The 16400-nt window shown below is 41.2% G+C and overlaps 1 protein-coding gene across 3 annotated transcripts in view; it reads left to right on the top strand.

Annotated features, from left to right (window-relative positions):
- The window catches only part of GRAP2 (GRB2 related adaptor protein 2), a 42180-nt gene that overhangs the window by 8422 nt on the left and 17358 nt on the right, over positions 1-16400 (top strand). The window contains exon 1 of one of the 3 annotated variants that reach the window (XM_082052749.1): positions 13469-13513. The exons of the other annotated variants lie outside the window; for them this stretch is intronic. The gene's annotated coding sequence lies outside the window, so the exon portion shown is untranslated. Of the gene's footprint in view, positions 1-13468; positions 13514-16400 lie in introns of those variants that run through there. 3 annotated transcript variants of the gene reach the window in all.

Here is a 16400-nt window from a genome sequence, read left to right on the forward strand (position 1 = left end):
GGCTGAAAAGCACTGGAGGATGGATTTCATTGTTAGGTGAAGGGATAGATACCTTTGCATACCTCAGTAAGTGTGCCTTGGAGTGGACTCACTAATAAAAAAAGGGAAAGCAGCAGCCAAACTGGAGGCACCCTCCAGGGTAAAGCTGGGGTCAGAGGACACAGTCATCATATTTTAACATTCAGGTTTACCAGCTCAGCTAACCCATCCCAGAGGGTCTCAGAGAAGCGTTATTCTCAGTGAGGCTGCAGCAAAAAATGAGCTCATAAAAGGTGTTCTTAATTAAAGTGCTGGGTAGTTTTAGCAAGAGAAGCCAAAGGAGCAGCTGTAATCCTTTAAAAAACTCCCGGGATAAACTGCAGAACTGTGTGGCCACTGCCCAGAGCTGCTGCATCCCCCTCAGGATACCAGAAATACAAAGTGAGTCTGAATTTAATACATGATTTGTGAAACACATTGGGAATCTCTTGAGGTGAACAGTGGTTATTTTCTTAATGAATTACTGCTGTTTTGAACAGTTTCAGTTTGGTATGTTTAGTTTTACTTTTTTGTTTGAAATGTTTTCTAGCTTTTGAGCAGGATGTTGTTTTGAAATGTTGTTCTCCTGTTCAGTCTAAACAATCCTGGCATGACATTTTTTAAGAGGGTGGTTTTGAATGCATTAACGCTATGCAGTCTGAGATGCCTAATTGACTTCAGCTCAGGAAGGGCTGAGCATTTACGCCTTCGCTTGACCAGCTGCAGAGATGAGTAAAGTCAAACCGCTTTCAGACAGAGCAACCAGGGAAACAGTATCCCAAAATTCAGTGAATGCTTTGGGGATTAGCTGCTTTTAAAAGATGATCACTTCATGAAATATAACTTTTTTTTTTTTAACTAAAATAAAAAGCAAGGCTCATCCTTAAGACAAAAAGACATTGCCTACTGTAATCAAATATAGCAACGGCAACGAATCTGAACATTGTTGTTCCTTAAATCTGATAGCAAGTAAAAGTAGATATAAGTAGAAGAAACAGATAGAAAATGGAATAGAAAACAGAAGTGCAGTGAGCACAGGGTTTTGGTTTTTTCATATGGAAGCAGAATTGCAGCACCGAAAATGTTTCTAGATGTATTCAATTTGGATAAAAATCACCCCATTCATCATAGAATGAACAATCCCTATTTTGAGGAATTAAATCTCCTTGCAGCAGTGCATGGGCCTTGTTTAAGTCTTGTGACAAGTAATTATTGCCATTGGCAGGTTTCTCACCGCAGAGCCCTTACCACATTCATGATGTGTCTTCAAGGGTAAGAGCTGCATAGTTCCGACAGTTTGCAGCTCTCAAAACTTTATTCTGCAAACTTTCTAAGGTATGTAGAAGAGGAGCACCTTCTGGAAGGCTCTATGAAGTACACGACATATAGCATTTTCCAGTGTCTAGCCTGGTAATTTTTTCCACAGTGTCTAGCCAAGTAAGTTTTTTTCCACTCTGGAATATTCTTCCTCCTTCCTTTTTTGCCCCCCCCCTTTTTTTTTTTCCTGAATTCTATCTACAAATAATCATTTTTTAAAATTTACATAATGAGGATATTAGGCATACAGAAGTCAAGAAATAATGATTGTAATGCTAGCCTCATTTTAATGTGTGTTTTGGTAATATGCAGCTGTATAATTGGAGTCTAGTACTGTCAATATCATCTTTTTTCTTTTTACAATCCTCTAGGATGCATATTGAAAGGAAATCTCAAATCATTTAATGCAGATCTTCTACCTAAATGATTTTCCATATGTCTTTGATCTAGATATGCACATAATTTATATCATTGCCAGAATGAGACTGATGTTCCATTAGACTAGTCACTGTAGAAAAATCAGGTTACATTCTCAACTTGTATAATTTTGAAAGTTAACCCTGCCATGAGCAGGGGTTTGAACTGGATCGTCTTCACAGATCCCTTTTAATCTAATTATTGTATGTTTCTATAAACAGTTCTAACCCGTTGGTTTTTGTTAAGTTGCACCATATGGAAGAATACTATTTGCTTCAGGAAGGAAAGACAGTGAAATGGTGAGGAAAAAAGATGTAACATAGAAACATAATAACCAATCCAATAGACTGTCAATATGATATAAATTCCCCAATTTTTTAAATTATTCTTTTTTTGCTTTCAACTCCTTTTCATGAGGTGATTCCTAGATGATCACACTGCTTTCAGCACCGTGTGTTCAGGAGCATAACTGCGGGTACAACTGTGCAGGATGTTTTATTGTGTTACGGAAGAAATAGCATGTTGTCCTCCCCTCATAAACTATCATGTAATGTTGAATGCAACAGCTGGCTTCTCTAAATGTGTACACACCCATTTCTCAGCCCAAGAACAAAGTTGAGGTAAAATGGTTGTGCTGTCATGGTTAAGTGAGCTTGTGGGACCAAAGCCAGTTCTCAGGGGATCTGTGAATGGGTTTGCAGCTGCTGCAGATCATGTTGTACCTCTGCCCTGATTACCTGTGCTGTGGTGTAACCAGTACATCCAGAATTCCCACTGCTACTCAAGACACTCATGGGTTATACAGAGTCTTTGTGTGTGGAGTCTCCGCTTGTTTCATCACCAGTTCCAATGGCTGCTAGACCTTTATGTACCTCAGTCAGTGTGCCTTGGAGAGGACTCACTAATAAAAATCGGATTTCCATCTCATTCCTTTTTATCTTCTGTACAAAGCCAATACAAGCAGGGTGGGTAAGTTGGAATTGCAATAATATGCCTGTGGTTGCTACCCAAAGAAATGTAAGAATACATTTTCTCTGAACTTTTTGAACCTGAATTACATTTGTTTCTTTATTTAATAGAACAGAATCTGCGTAGACCAGGCCCAATGTTTAGGCTTTTGGATAATGAAGCACAGGAGACTTAATATGAATACAAATGTCAGGAATGTGCACTTTTGTTTCCATTAAAGCTATTTAACTAGGAGATTTAAGTACCGCCATTCAGTGGTTTGTATGCAAACTGTGGCGCTGAGAAAAAAATGACAAACTGAAAGAGACAATGTCCAGCCTATATTCACTCACCAGGGTTAATTGAGTGTGGTATCAATGACTTGCAGAATAGAGGCAGGGGGAGGATCTGCAGTACTTTATGCAATAAGAAAATCTTAATAATTTAAAGAACACAGTAATTTGGACACGACCAAAATATAATGCAGTGCCTTTTACCAATGCGACACGCTGCTAGTCTGATGCTCTGGGTGCAAAAACATTGTTAGCTCTTTGCAAAACTAAACCTGACTGGTTTTAGCTTGAGGCAAGATACCAGAGCTCTGTTTGCCCAACCCAAATATTTCATCTCCTCAAGAAAAAGTTCTTGTGTCTCCACCTTCAATTAAAAGCGCTGAATCCGTCTAACATAGCTATGCGTATCTCATGAAGTATCTTTTATGTTTCCCTCTTCACCCTCAGAAAACATTTCCTGTGAGGCATTTCACTAGGGTCTTTGACTCCATACTGAGCTGTTTTTTTCTTAAATGAGAGCTAAGTCAGTGTCTTTGTCCAGAATTTCAAACCCAAGCACTTGAACTGAGGCTCCTAAGCCTCAGAGGTGACCCATGTACTGTATTAAAATGGCTTAATGCTTAAAGTTGCTAAGTATGCATAGGTTGAACAGACTTCAGGGTGAGCTATAAGAAATCAGGCTCTCTGCAAATTTGCACTTTTAACTGAAGGTATGACCAGGAGTGAAGGACCACAGTGTTAGGCCAGATCATACTTTAAGAAGTTGCCTTGTGTTCTTTCAATGGAAATCTTCAAGTAGGTGGTTCACCGCTGCTGCTGTTTGACTAAGTATAAACTCCAGCTGACACCTGCTCATGGGTGCTCCTTGTCACCCACATGCACACAACACATGGACCTACCCTCCAAGTCTACACAGACCAAGTTATTCGCAGTTGCTCAGATTTGTATTTGCCAAAGAAAATAGAACACACACATCACCTAAGTACGCTCATGGGACCTCTGTCACTCCATTTAGGCATACTGCAAACGAACATCTTTCATTTATCCCTAGAGACACATGTGTTCAAACATCCTTTTGCTCAGATGTGTTCAGGCTTGCACGCAGAATGCCTGCTCCTGAATAAGGGCAGAAAAGGCCCTTCACATGATGCTGCATTCACCCAGTCATGCATGTAATCCCACTTTCTTGCACACATGCAGAGTCTGCTGTTTTCCATGTGTGTATTGTAGCAAATAATTTCAATCTCTTTCTTCCCATCCTGATTAACATGCAAACGTGGATAGCACATCAAGATTCAAAATACCCATAGCAGAATTACTTCAGTCAACCTGAAATGTCGAATGACTCATTCACACCCTTTGCGCAGTGTTCCCTTTTTGCCACATGCAATCTATTGAATAGTCTGAAGGCTGTGCGGTTCCCTGCTGCAGAGCAGCAATCCATCACTTGCTCACCGAACGAGTGGGACTGTGATTATTTTTGCAGGGTGTACAGGGTTACGCAGGGAGGTTCCAGTTGGCCTCATTGCCACAAAAGTGCCCACGCTGCAGGAACGGGAAATGTAGGTTTTCAGGCCTGGTCTACCTACAGGAACTTGATGTGTTTAATTAAGTCTTAGTCTGCATGTTAGTTCAGTAACCAACATTCCTACATCAGGGTATGATCTGGGTATTTTTACTCCGGATGATGAGAACCTATTCCAATTTGATGTAATTCATTTTTGGATTAAGATAAACAAGAATGAGTTGTTCCTGCTTCAGAGTAAAAATGTCTACGTGTTAAATCATTCAAGAACTGCTGCTGCACTTTAATTTCAAAGGTATCATAATCCAAGTGAACTAAAAAATGCATAGACAAACATGAAATATGTTCCACACTTCTAGTTTAAATGGTACGATTACTGTGCAGAGACAAACCCCAGGAATAGTAACAAGCCGGCATTCACATTTACCTTATAATAAGAAGAGAAGTTGGATTGAGTGTTGGAATTGCATCTTTAGGTGTATGAATTATTGTAACTGATTGCTTTTAAAACCGTTTCAGAAGCATTCCCAAATGCAGATGCACATAAGATTAATTTATGGAAAGGCTGTTTTGTGGCACTTAGGCCTTGTAAAAGGGGTTCTGTGTTTAAATGGAAGTTAAGCCATGAAGATCCATTAAGCAGAAAAAAACACAGTTAATACAACACAGAGGCTCAGAAGGTAAATATCCAAGTGGTGACATTATGCAATGAAGCTACAGTAGTGCTCATTATACTACATGGCAGATACCACTAGTAGCATTTCAATTTCTCTGTCCTTGCTTGTATGTGAAGCTTTGTATATAAAGTGTATCAGATCTTCCCAGAACAGAGGTGGCTGTGAGCTGAAATTAGGTAAAACATGTCCAAGATAAGAGGGCTCTGAGAACCCAATTATCAGATACTCCATGTTTATGTTTAGATTATCATAGCTCAATGTATGTTGAACCAGACTTTTCTATTTCATTCTTTCATAAAAGCACAAAAGAAGAGGAAAAAATATATAAGGGAAAAGACGTGAGACAAACTTTTCAGTAAAAAAACACATATTGTGCAGTCAGATGTGGCTTTGTACAAGAAGAGATTTATGGTTGAAAGGACAAAGAAATGTTACCTTTCTTACTGAGCTAAATGTAGTTCTACCCTTGTGCAAAATTGCATCTGTGAACACACAATGTGATCTTAATACTACAGTTCCAGATTTTCCGCAATTATCTGTGCTGCCAGGATTAATATTGCACAAAAATTACCAAGGAAAATAGCAGTTTCATCACTGATCTTGCTCTTCCTCCCATTTTACACAACATTTTACCAGCTGGCCTGATGAAAGAAACATGCAGTAGCTGATATGAAACAAAATATTATGTACCCAGAAGTAAATGCTAGCAGATTTTAGTACTATTTTGTTCATATATCCCACTCAAATCTATTGCTATACTGTAGAGTCCAATATAAGATTAGAAACTATTTTTACCAGAGTGGGTTAATGCCTTCATGTAATGAATTCTCATTACATCTATGCTATGCCCAGAAATAAAGAAATTATAGCCTTCTGTTGCTCCCTTCATCTTTTCTGTATGAAAAGAGGAATTTCTTAACTGCTGTGGAAATGAACCAAAGACATAAGGTGAACCTACTCCTACTTTAGCACAAATATTTACAGATTTTTCTACATCTCCATTTTACATTGTGAAATGCATGATCATGCACAGACAAGAGGAATTTACCATTCCCATGCGCATCCAGTTAGTATTCTTATGCAGATCTGCATGAACACCAGAATTGCTCAGCTCTCAGTTACAGTACAAGACCTCATATTTGCAGAACTGTACATTTCTTGGAAATCTCTTTCTGATGGTCAAAGCTGAATCTTAAGTATTCTTGCCTGTATCTAGGTACCCAAATACAAGGAAAGCACCTTGAAGTATGTATATCTAATTGTAGGTCAGTTTTATTGGCTGTGACTCGTTGGTTGGTTGTTTTTAATCACATCTCATAGAACCAGGTTCTTGATTCTGCTTTGACTCTTTTGCTTTGGAAGTTACTTTTGGAAAGCCTTTCCTGATAGGAAACATGTCTGGAATATAACATCACTCCTCATCCCAGTCTCTTGTATGGTCAATTTGGGGAGTATAATTCTCCATCTGACCTGCAGCTAGCAAAATGGTTCCCTGGAGCTCATCACCGAGGGTGAGATTCAGAGAGACTTTGAAGGTACTTGTAATTATACCAAACATCAGTTCTAGGATAAATAGTCCCAGGATTTTGCAGAACCCAAACATGGTCTGACACCCCCTGGATCCCTTTCAAGTGCAGTCTTTTACTAAGAGTAGAAGTTTTTAGAGGATAAAGATCATAGAGTGCTACACCGGCATGAAAGCAGATGTATGTAGATGTGCCTGTATTCCAGAGGAAAATCTGAGGTGTGCATTCTTGTTCTGATCTATCTCCATTTACCCTCCAATGAACCTTCAATGTTAGTGCAAATAGGCTAAACACACATGGTATGTTGATATATTGATGTGGTATATTGATATACTGATATGGTATATTGATATAGGGGTCTGTCATGGCCTCAAATTCTGTGAAGCCACAAAGTGCAAGCTCCACCTGTACACAGAAGGAGATCCCTTGCATCGATATGCACATGCACAGTGGGAAACAGGATTGTTATTCTGATAACCACACACTTGCAGTACAACACATATCAGCCAGTGCTGAAGCTTACCAAGAAAAGAAAAATTGAGAGGCAGTTTGCTAGATAAGGTATGAGGAGATTTTTTTGTAAAAGTAGCATAGAAGGAAGTGGCTACACTTTTCCTACTTTAGTTGTTTGTCTGGAGGGCTTGAGAAGGAGCTGCTCAACAATTATGCCAAAAGACGGTTTGAAGCAACCTCCCATCAGGCGGCATTCCTCAAGTGTCTACTCTTTAGGAGCAGCCCCGGAAAATTCATTCTGTGGGAAGCAGTTAATGGAGCCGTATTACCGACCCCTTATTGCTCTGTCTGATAGAGTGACAGCAGGTTCACTTTGGCAGCTCCAGAGCCCTGATCAGTTGAGATTAGGGGCACATTGTCTGTCTGACTTAATCAGGCATGTTTAGATATATTTAACATGATTAGAGGGGTGTAGCACAGGGAGGGGGAAGAAATAAAGAATGAGATTACTTTTCTCTAGCCTCAAATGGAAGCTTAGCAAATCCCACTGAGTCACTAGGTGCTCATCAAAGGGAGAATTTAAATCCTGGAAAGGAATGTTTTGTTGAACACTCCAGCACTGGATTCAAATCACTAAAGAAGAGTCTCTTTTTCTCTCTCACGCTTCCTTTCTCCTTCTACCGCTTGTGTGCAGCAAAGAAGAAAATCAGCAGCTCATGCAGTCCTTGTTGATTTTGGCTTGATAGGCATGCAGCCCCCGCTTAGCTTATCTGTAGTTCAAATTCTAATAATGTGATGACAAAATTAGCTATCATCATAATGGCCTAGATGTCTGACTCCTGTATTTTTGTCATGTTTATCTTTCAAGGATGCACAGGGTACCCTTGCAAGAGCCTCTAGGACTTATTTTGCTACTTGTTAGTTTTCAGAAAGGATGGTAATAAACGAATTGTAAAGACTAGGAAGAAGCTTCTTTTTCTATCAATAGCAGTGCTTCTCTCTCTGTCTTCACAGGGCTGTTGTTTTTTTTTAAATTTTGACACTGTAAACAAGAATTAGCCCAATGTATTATAAAGCCAGATGTGCCAAATTTGCCGCTGGCGTAATGTCTTGTAGACCATAGATGATGGTGGGTGGAGATTAACTGATTAACTCCTAAGGGTCTCTGAAAGTGGTGGCGTTGGCTCCCAGTGCTGAGGGTGGTCAGACACTAGTCCCGCTGGGGGAAGACTCCAGAGCAGAGGTCAGGCTGCAGGATCCATGGTTTCTCACGCTGAGTAACTGGCCCTCTTTAGCTCTTAGGTGAGATAAATGTAGCACAGGCTTGGAAAAAGTGCTCTTATGAGGAGCACATTAGGTTCGTCTTTTTCCATGGTCTCTAACCTTCTTTGGGCTTGCAGATTCATTTAGATTTCCCAGTGGAGACACAAACTACTGTGCGGTGAACAGAGGCTTCCTTGACAGTGAGATGCGTCTTCTTTGGTCTCATCTGCCGATCCTTGAAAGGCAGTCCATGGGCCCAAGCTGAAAACCTCTGACACAGAACACCATACAACACTGCAGGCATGCTTTTGCCACATGTCCTCAGAGAAGCTGACAATGCAGAAGCTGTAAGGCAGCTGCATCTGTCTGGACTTGGGCAGCAGTTAAAGGAAGTCTATGGAAATCCAGGAGTATTGTTTGATGCTAAAGGAAAAGTCAAATCTTCCCTTTCTCCATTTTAATCTGCTTCTTCCTGCCCTGCTAATCCAGTCAGTTCTGTGACAGTTCAGTTCTTGTGACCCTGTAGTAGCTGTCAGAATGATAATCTGGGATGTCATGAGCATGGCTCGGTGTAATCACCCTGCAAATGCAGAAAATAGAGAACCTAACTGGTTAAATACAGAAAGATGCTAGTGAGACACTAATAATTCAGTGATCAGAAGTTATGGAGTGGGGAATGGCAGAAGAAAAAGTTGGCAGATTTGGAGGGATTTGAAGAAAATATTTAATATCATCAAGTTTGGCAGTACTTCTTTAGAATAGGAAACTAGAGGATCATAGCAATATATTCCCAAAGAAAAATCTCTCAGAAGTGCAGAGACGCTCATCAGCTGGAATGGTAGGGGCTATCTTTGGAGATGAATTAGCAGAATGATGGGAAGGGTTGCGTAAATCAAATAGCAAATTAACACTGTTGTTCAGGATTAAAGCCACACCTCCATGCAATAAATAGTGCTATATTGATGGTACTGGGCAGCTGAAGTTGTATACCCACCTAATGCATGCACAACTGTAGAATTAGAACAGTGCTTTTACAGTTAAAGCTTATTCCTGTAAGAGAAATGGCTTCACACCTTTAATTGAAATGGTTGTACCACATGTGCAAGCACAGTAAGCTGTAGTCACATCAGCTAAACGGAATGTGGTTTATGAGGGTGATGGTGACAAGACCAGCACTAGAACAGCAATAGCTGTGCAGCTGATGCTGTTGACTGAGCTGTTTGAAAATCCTAGGACGTGACCGAACAGGAGCACTGCAGGTACACGACAAGGTGCGGAGCTTTCAGGACAAACTTTGCTGACAGGAAGCACAGCAAATTGGGACAGAGCTCTGCCCAGATCAGTGTGTGGAGCTCGGCAGAGAAGCTTTTACAGCACTGCCACTCCTGCACACTCCGGCCTGAAAAAAATAACTGCCCACTAATGACCTGTCACTGCGGGCAGCCTGAGCAGCTGTTTGCAGAAAGCAAAGCAGCAAGAGAGGATGAATTACTGTGTGTGGAGCATATCTGAATGTAGGGACAGGAATAGATGGGAGATGGGGAAAGACCAGACAGCTTCCATTCATAACATTCAGCTTTATGTGGATTTACAGCCCTGATGCTCCTGAATCCACAGATGCTGAGTTATTGCTTACAACAAAATATAGCAATTGAAATCTCCCTCATTTCCACACTTGGACTTCTGTTTCCCTTACTGGCAATGTTACTTTCCTGAGGCAAACTAATTAAGAACATGGGGAACTAGTTTACGTTGAGGGCAAACAAAATCTAGCCACTTAATCTTTTATATATTATAAACCCAAACAATTCAGAGTAGGCAAAATATTCGATTTATGTGCTTTATTGGAAATAACCTTTTTTTCTTTTCCTTTTGTTTTATTTCTGGCTGCTCCCATGATTCCTGGGTAGAAACTGTTTTCTCTTGAAAACTCCAAGCCAGCAAGAAATTACTAAAATTTTTGAGAGACAATGTGTGCTTAGGCAGCTTTCAGACAGGTTTTCAGACACATGTAAGTGTAGATGTGTCTTGCAGTCATTCACCTAAGTGTAAAAGCAGGTGTAAGTTTATCTGCATCAAGCTTTTTAAACCCAGGTCTTCCCAGATTGTATCATAGCCATGGTTGAGCTATCTCATCTAGATTGTGCCAGTATTAGACGATGACATAAGTCTGCAGCAGGTAGTTGTGGAATAACCTGTCTGCCTGGGTTGAGTTTTATCCAGTTATCTAATAGACATGGGCTAAAATATGGAAACATGGAGTCTAAAACCCTTCACATGGTGAAGAGGTTAACATGCTACCATAACTGTGACAGGGAAGGAGTATATAGAAATGGAGAAGGGAAAAAAAGGGAGTTATTTTCTATCAGGGGCTTGCCACTATTGACTGTTTTGTTTATGGTACAGAGATCCAGGTCTTTTCTGGCTTGACATTAAATAGATGTAATATTATCATGGAATAGTTCTGAATACCTAGCCGGAATCCAGACAGTTGTCAGGCAGCGAGCATGAGTGACAGCTCACAGCAGCATTCTTGCTGGGAGGCCCATTAGATCACATCATGGTAGAAGGAGAGAAAACAGGTCATTCTAGTGTGTAACATAATGTAATCTGTCAGGCCATTTACAGACCAGGAGAATGAACATCGTTTAAAATGAAGACTGCGAGGATTGGTGTCCCACCTGCCTGTACAGTAGTTTATATTCCTGATGTGCACAGTGATAGCCACAAGTAAACTTTTCACTACATGACAAGAGCTAACTGCTGTACTCTTCTTATGGCCCCCTGCTTTCTGCGCCTGTACTTTTTTCAGCAAAATATATTGGGAATTATCCTCTTCAGAGTGAATTCTCATTGTTGCTGCTCCTCACTGGTTTGAGTGCTTCATAATTGACAGTCTATGTCTATGTTAACTAACAGGTATTCCAGGCAGATTATTGCCTCCCCAAAGGGTTGTGTGGCGGGGAACTACCACTGCCTGCTGCTGGGCTGACTGTCTTAGCACATTGTGGTGTTTTTTGTGAAGTACCATGGCTCATAAAAAAAAACAACTAATCAGGTCAGGTCACCCAGCAACAGCAGTTTGGGGAAGGGGAGTAAGAACGGGGCAAGTACACGGCAAAACTGCTTTCACTATGGCCTCCCAGATCCCAGCACTCTGGCGAATGAGCTCCTAGGGCTTATGTTATGAGAAATGCTGGATACAAATTTCCTATTTGCCTTTTACATTATTCTAATTATTTTCTACATTGCTTTTGCATTTATCCCTCTGTCAACTTTTTTTTCTAGGGTGAAGGATCCTAGTCTGTTTAACTTGGTCCTTCCTTGTTCAGAAACTTTCCATTCTTTTGGTCATCCTTGATTACTTTCTCTTTACTATTTCTAATGCTACTATCTTCATTTTCAAGATGGAGGGATGAGAATTAGCTGCCATATTCAAATTACAAATATTCAAACAGGTGCCCAAGGGATTTATAGAGTGACATGACGTTGCTTTCTGTTTTCTTCTCTGTCGCCTTCCTGACATTTCCTAACCTGCCTTTTTCACTTCCACTGAGCAGACACTTTCATAGAACTATCCGCAGCAACTCAAAGGTATCTTTCATTAGTGGTAATTGCTAATTTTAAGTTCATTGCTGTGTTCATATAGTTAACGGTGTTTATTCCCACGTCCATTACTTTGCAGTCATCAACACTGAGATTCATCTCAGTATTTTGAAAACCATCTGCAAGTCTTTGTGATCAGATTTAATTTGTATTACCTTGTGGTTTTTTTTCTCATCATTAAGCTTTGGCACTTTGTCTTTTCCAGATCATTTATGAATATATTGAATAGCTCTTCCAAGTTGTTTCTGAACTTTTAATCAGTTGTTAATCCTCTATAGGACCTTCCCTCTTATTTTTTGAGAGCTTGGGAGGTTTTTTAAGAGTCTTCATTGAGAGACTTCATCAAAAAGGATTTAGAAATGCAAGTTTTATATCGCCATCACCCATATCCACATGTTCATGAGCTCCTTCAAATAACTCAATCAGATTTTTGCAGTATCACTTCCTTCTACAAAAGCAATGTGAGGGGCAATTGCTATGTAATTTCTCTCTTATGCCCAGCAATTATTTTCTTCATTATTGTTTCTACCAATTTCAGCCATACTCAAGTTAGACCCCATGCCCCTTGCAACCTCTCAAAACACTCCTCAAACATTGGTGTTGTCTTTGCTGCTTTTTCTCCTAGTACTGAGGCTGTGTTAGGTCTTGCATTGGATATCACAGTTTAATTGCTCAGCCTTTACTATTTCATGTTCGGTTTAGATTTCAGTCAAGATTTCTAAAATATTGCATCATTTATTCTTGCTCGTTTACTGATTTTTTTTCCTAAAACCTTTTATTCCAATTCTTCAGCTTGAGACAGTTCCCCTGGCTCTTCTCTCCAAAGAAAACCCCAGTGTGGGGACCTCCTTACATCCCCACAGAAGATGCATGGATGCAGAGAATTAATTTAGCTTTTGTGCTTCATCCTTATCTTCTTTGAGCACTCTTTTTACATCTCAATCATCTGTCAGCCTTACAGACACTCTGGCAGGCTTCCTGCTTCTGTTGTCTTTGAAAATAATTTTATTACATGTTTTTATGTCTTCAGCTACTTGTTCCTCAAGATATGCTTTTCAACAGACTTATGGTTTCTTATTCAACTTACCAGATCCGTGCTCTCTTCTGTTTTCCTTATTTGCACGTGTTGAGGGACAGTACTCTCCTTTTTTCAGCTGTTAAACCAGCCTGCACGGGTCCTTTGAACTGACACCACCATTTTAAATATGCAGTGTACCAAATATTTCCAAATTAGAGACTGATAATTACCCATGCCCCACTCCGTCCTGTGGCAGACACTATTCTCTGCCTCTGTCGCCCATGCCCGCTCCTGACTATCCTCGTCCACACACGTGGACCCGTTACTGATGTGGCACACTGTCGCTGCAGGGAGGAGCCTGATATAGGCTGAGCTCTCCTCTTCCTTCCCTTAGATGATAATGCGCCTCCTGCTTTCTAGCAAAGTGCCAGAGGAGAGGACGGCTGCACAAGGTATGGGGCGAACGTGGCTCTGAGACTTGATGGGGGGAGCTGTGTGCCAAAGGGACTAAGGAGGAAAGGAGGGTTTTGGAAGGAGAGGTAAAGTACTGTGTGGTAAGGGAAGAGCATAGGATCCCACTGCCGTCTTGTTCATCAGCTTCCACAACAGGGCAGTGCTTTTGCAGGTTAAAGCCCTGTGCGTCAGTCAAATCCAACAAGCTGGAAACTGAGGGAGGAGGTGGGCAAACAGAGAGAGGTGCTTCCCCCCACCTGAATCCTCCACACCAACCTTTCCAGCACAGCAGAGACTCATTAGTTTATACTCTCATGATATTGTGTGGTATGGTGCTACTCTCTTTAGGGCTGCTGTTGCACAGGTTTCCCATGGTGCTGCACAGCTCTATGTTGTCATGACTGGAAGTAGCACAGAAAACCCAGGTTCCCCAGGGAGATTAAGCACCTCTGGGCCCTTTCATACCAACTGCTGGTGGTTATAGAGTCCTGAAAGTTTGTTCTGTGAATCCGGTTTCTCGGAGGCTTATTTTGTCTGTGCACAGAGATTGAGCCCAAGTGCTACACGTTGCTCTGGATGGCAGGATAGCCAAGACTCAAATGCGACTGGGCTGAGTGTTTTAGTGACTTGGTCTCCCTTACAAATTTTACCCTCTTATCACTGACAGTCAGTGAAGCTACACATTAACTCCATAGCAAGAGGTTTGTGTTTTTGGAATGAAATATTCTTGTGCCACTTGTATGCAACTTAGCTGGCTTTTATCTATCACAGCTCTAATAGATAACAGGTCCTTTCTCCGTTGTTTCTGCTGAAATGTCATCTGAATTTTCTGTACAGATGTTCAGAGTTCACTTCTGTCCCTGGCTGCTCATCAGTCCAATAGGTTGTTCTTGCAGAGCCGAAGAAAGACACAGTAGCTTGTGCTGTGTATCTCAGAGCAAAGCCTCGCTGGATAGAGCTGCAAAATTAAAACTTTTATTCATATGGCCCGATTAAGCGGGCATGTTGTTGCAACTATGCCTTCTTTTTGTGATGTATGTGAGACTGAGAAGGGCTAAGCCTGAGCGGTCCCCGAGTGCTGAACTCTTCATAGGTGGTGACCATTCCTGATGTTGTTATTACTGAATAACTGACCCAACTTGGTATAGGGTGATGGTGTTAAACTCTTTGGGATGCTGTTGTCAGACTGTTCTTTGCTGACATGATTTAGGCCTTGGCTCTTTTCATCAACAGAGAGATGCTGATGTTCTTGGTCAGGGAATGGCATTCTGCCAGACTAAAATACCTGCCTAGTGCTCTCAAAGCCACATTGCTTTTAGCTTCTCCTTTTATGAACCTTCTGCTACACCAGTCCCACAGAACTGCAGTAGCCTTATGTCCCTTGGATCTGCCTTGTTACAATGGGGAACCAGAGAGAAAATTTTACCTCCATGCAGAGAGCCAGCACAAAATGGAGGGTACTGGTCAACTCACACTTGGAACTGAAAGATCCTCCTTTCAACATTGTATAGGCTTCATGCTAAGCTCTGTACAAAGGTGGTTTTCACACAGAACATTATGCACCGTCTAAAATTGTCCTTGGTTACTCGAAAGCTTAAAGGAGTTGCCCCAGGCAGTTAAAAGCATAATCTGTCTCTCTGCAAACTGCAGTGCTGTCCTTTGGGATAAAAGGTGCTTGAGAAATGTAAGTTATGACAATAATGAAAAAATTCCTGTCTCTCTGTGTCATGGGGTGGTGCTCAAGTCACGCACATGCAGAGAGGGAAAGAATGGGCCCCTGGCAGGGGAGTTTTCCTGAGGCCCCAGCTCTGACCCATGCGGAGTGAGGATTCTTGAGTTACAGATGGAGAGAGGAACAGGATCAGAAAAACAGAACTGGTTTGAAGTTCAGGTGATGAAAAGTGGTAGGCTGGAGTTCAAAGACAGGATTATTGGCTAGTGTTGCTTTAGTAGTTGGTGGGGGGAAAAGCTTAAGGCCACAGCATTACTGCATTGCTGATTTATCAACACAGCCAACACTGTGTATGGTATTTGAGTCACTTCTAAATCCAGCCGCGGGCAATGAAAAGCACATTTAATCCATGTGTTAGATTGTTTGAAGAGGTATCTGTCTCCTGGTCTCTCCCCGAAGTTGGGATTGCTGAAATTGAAAAGGAGATGAGAGAGGAGATTTTAACTGTTTCATATACCCTTCCCCTTTTGAGGCAGTCACATCTCCCATAACATCTTTAAAGTTTGGGTTACTGAAAAATGAGACACTCTCTCCCCTCTTGCCCCCTGCAGAGAGTACCCCCACTGTCTCTTCTGTGACTAAAGGGCAAAAATCAAAGACAGGATTTGTATTTAAACAGTTTATTGTTTTTAAGTGTGTTTTTTTTCCTCAAGCTGGGATTAATGCTGTGCACTTAGGAATTCCAGGATTCATCTGCACTGTTGGCTCTGATCCCTCTGTGGCAGCCCACCGCTGCAAGATAAAACATCCCGTATTAAAGTAACGCTCCTTTAGTCTTTTCCTTCAGTTTTCTTCAATGAAAGAGTATGATTGTTTAACTAGTTCCCTCAATGGTTAATTCCCCTCCAATTTAATACCCATATGCTCTGTTACCACACAAGGGGCTCACACTGGCTGTGGGAGGTTGTAGACTGAAGCTCAAAAAATGTCAGTGCAAGAACAGAGGACAGGTCTTAGATCAGGCCTGAGTTCCATCTGCAGAGTTACACCAATGCCTAGAATAAGAGTGGGGCAATCGGTGAGCAAACCTGAGCTATATTTGCAAATCCACAACGGGTACCTAAAGGAAGAATGAAAGAGCATCAGTAAATCGACGGAGAGAAGAGGGCGTGAAAATATTTGAAATAGCTGGAAAGCTGAAGACTGAGAAGAAA

Source organism: Streptopelia decaocto, assembly GCF_964273445.1.
Source record: "Streptopelia decaocto genome assembly, chromosome: 1".
NCBI classification, from domain to species: Eukaryota; Metazoa; Chordata; class Aves; order Columbiformes; family Columbidae; genus Streptopelia; species Streptopelia decaocto.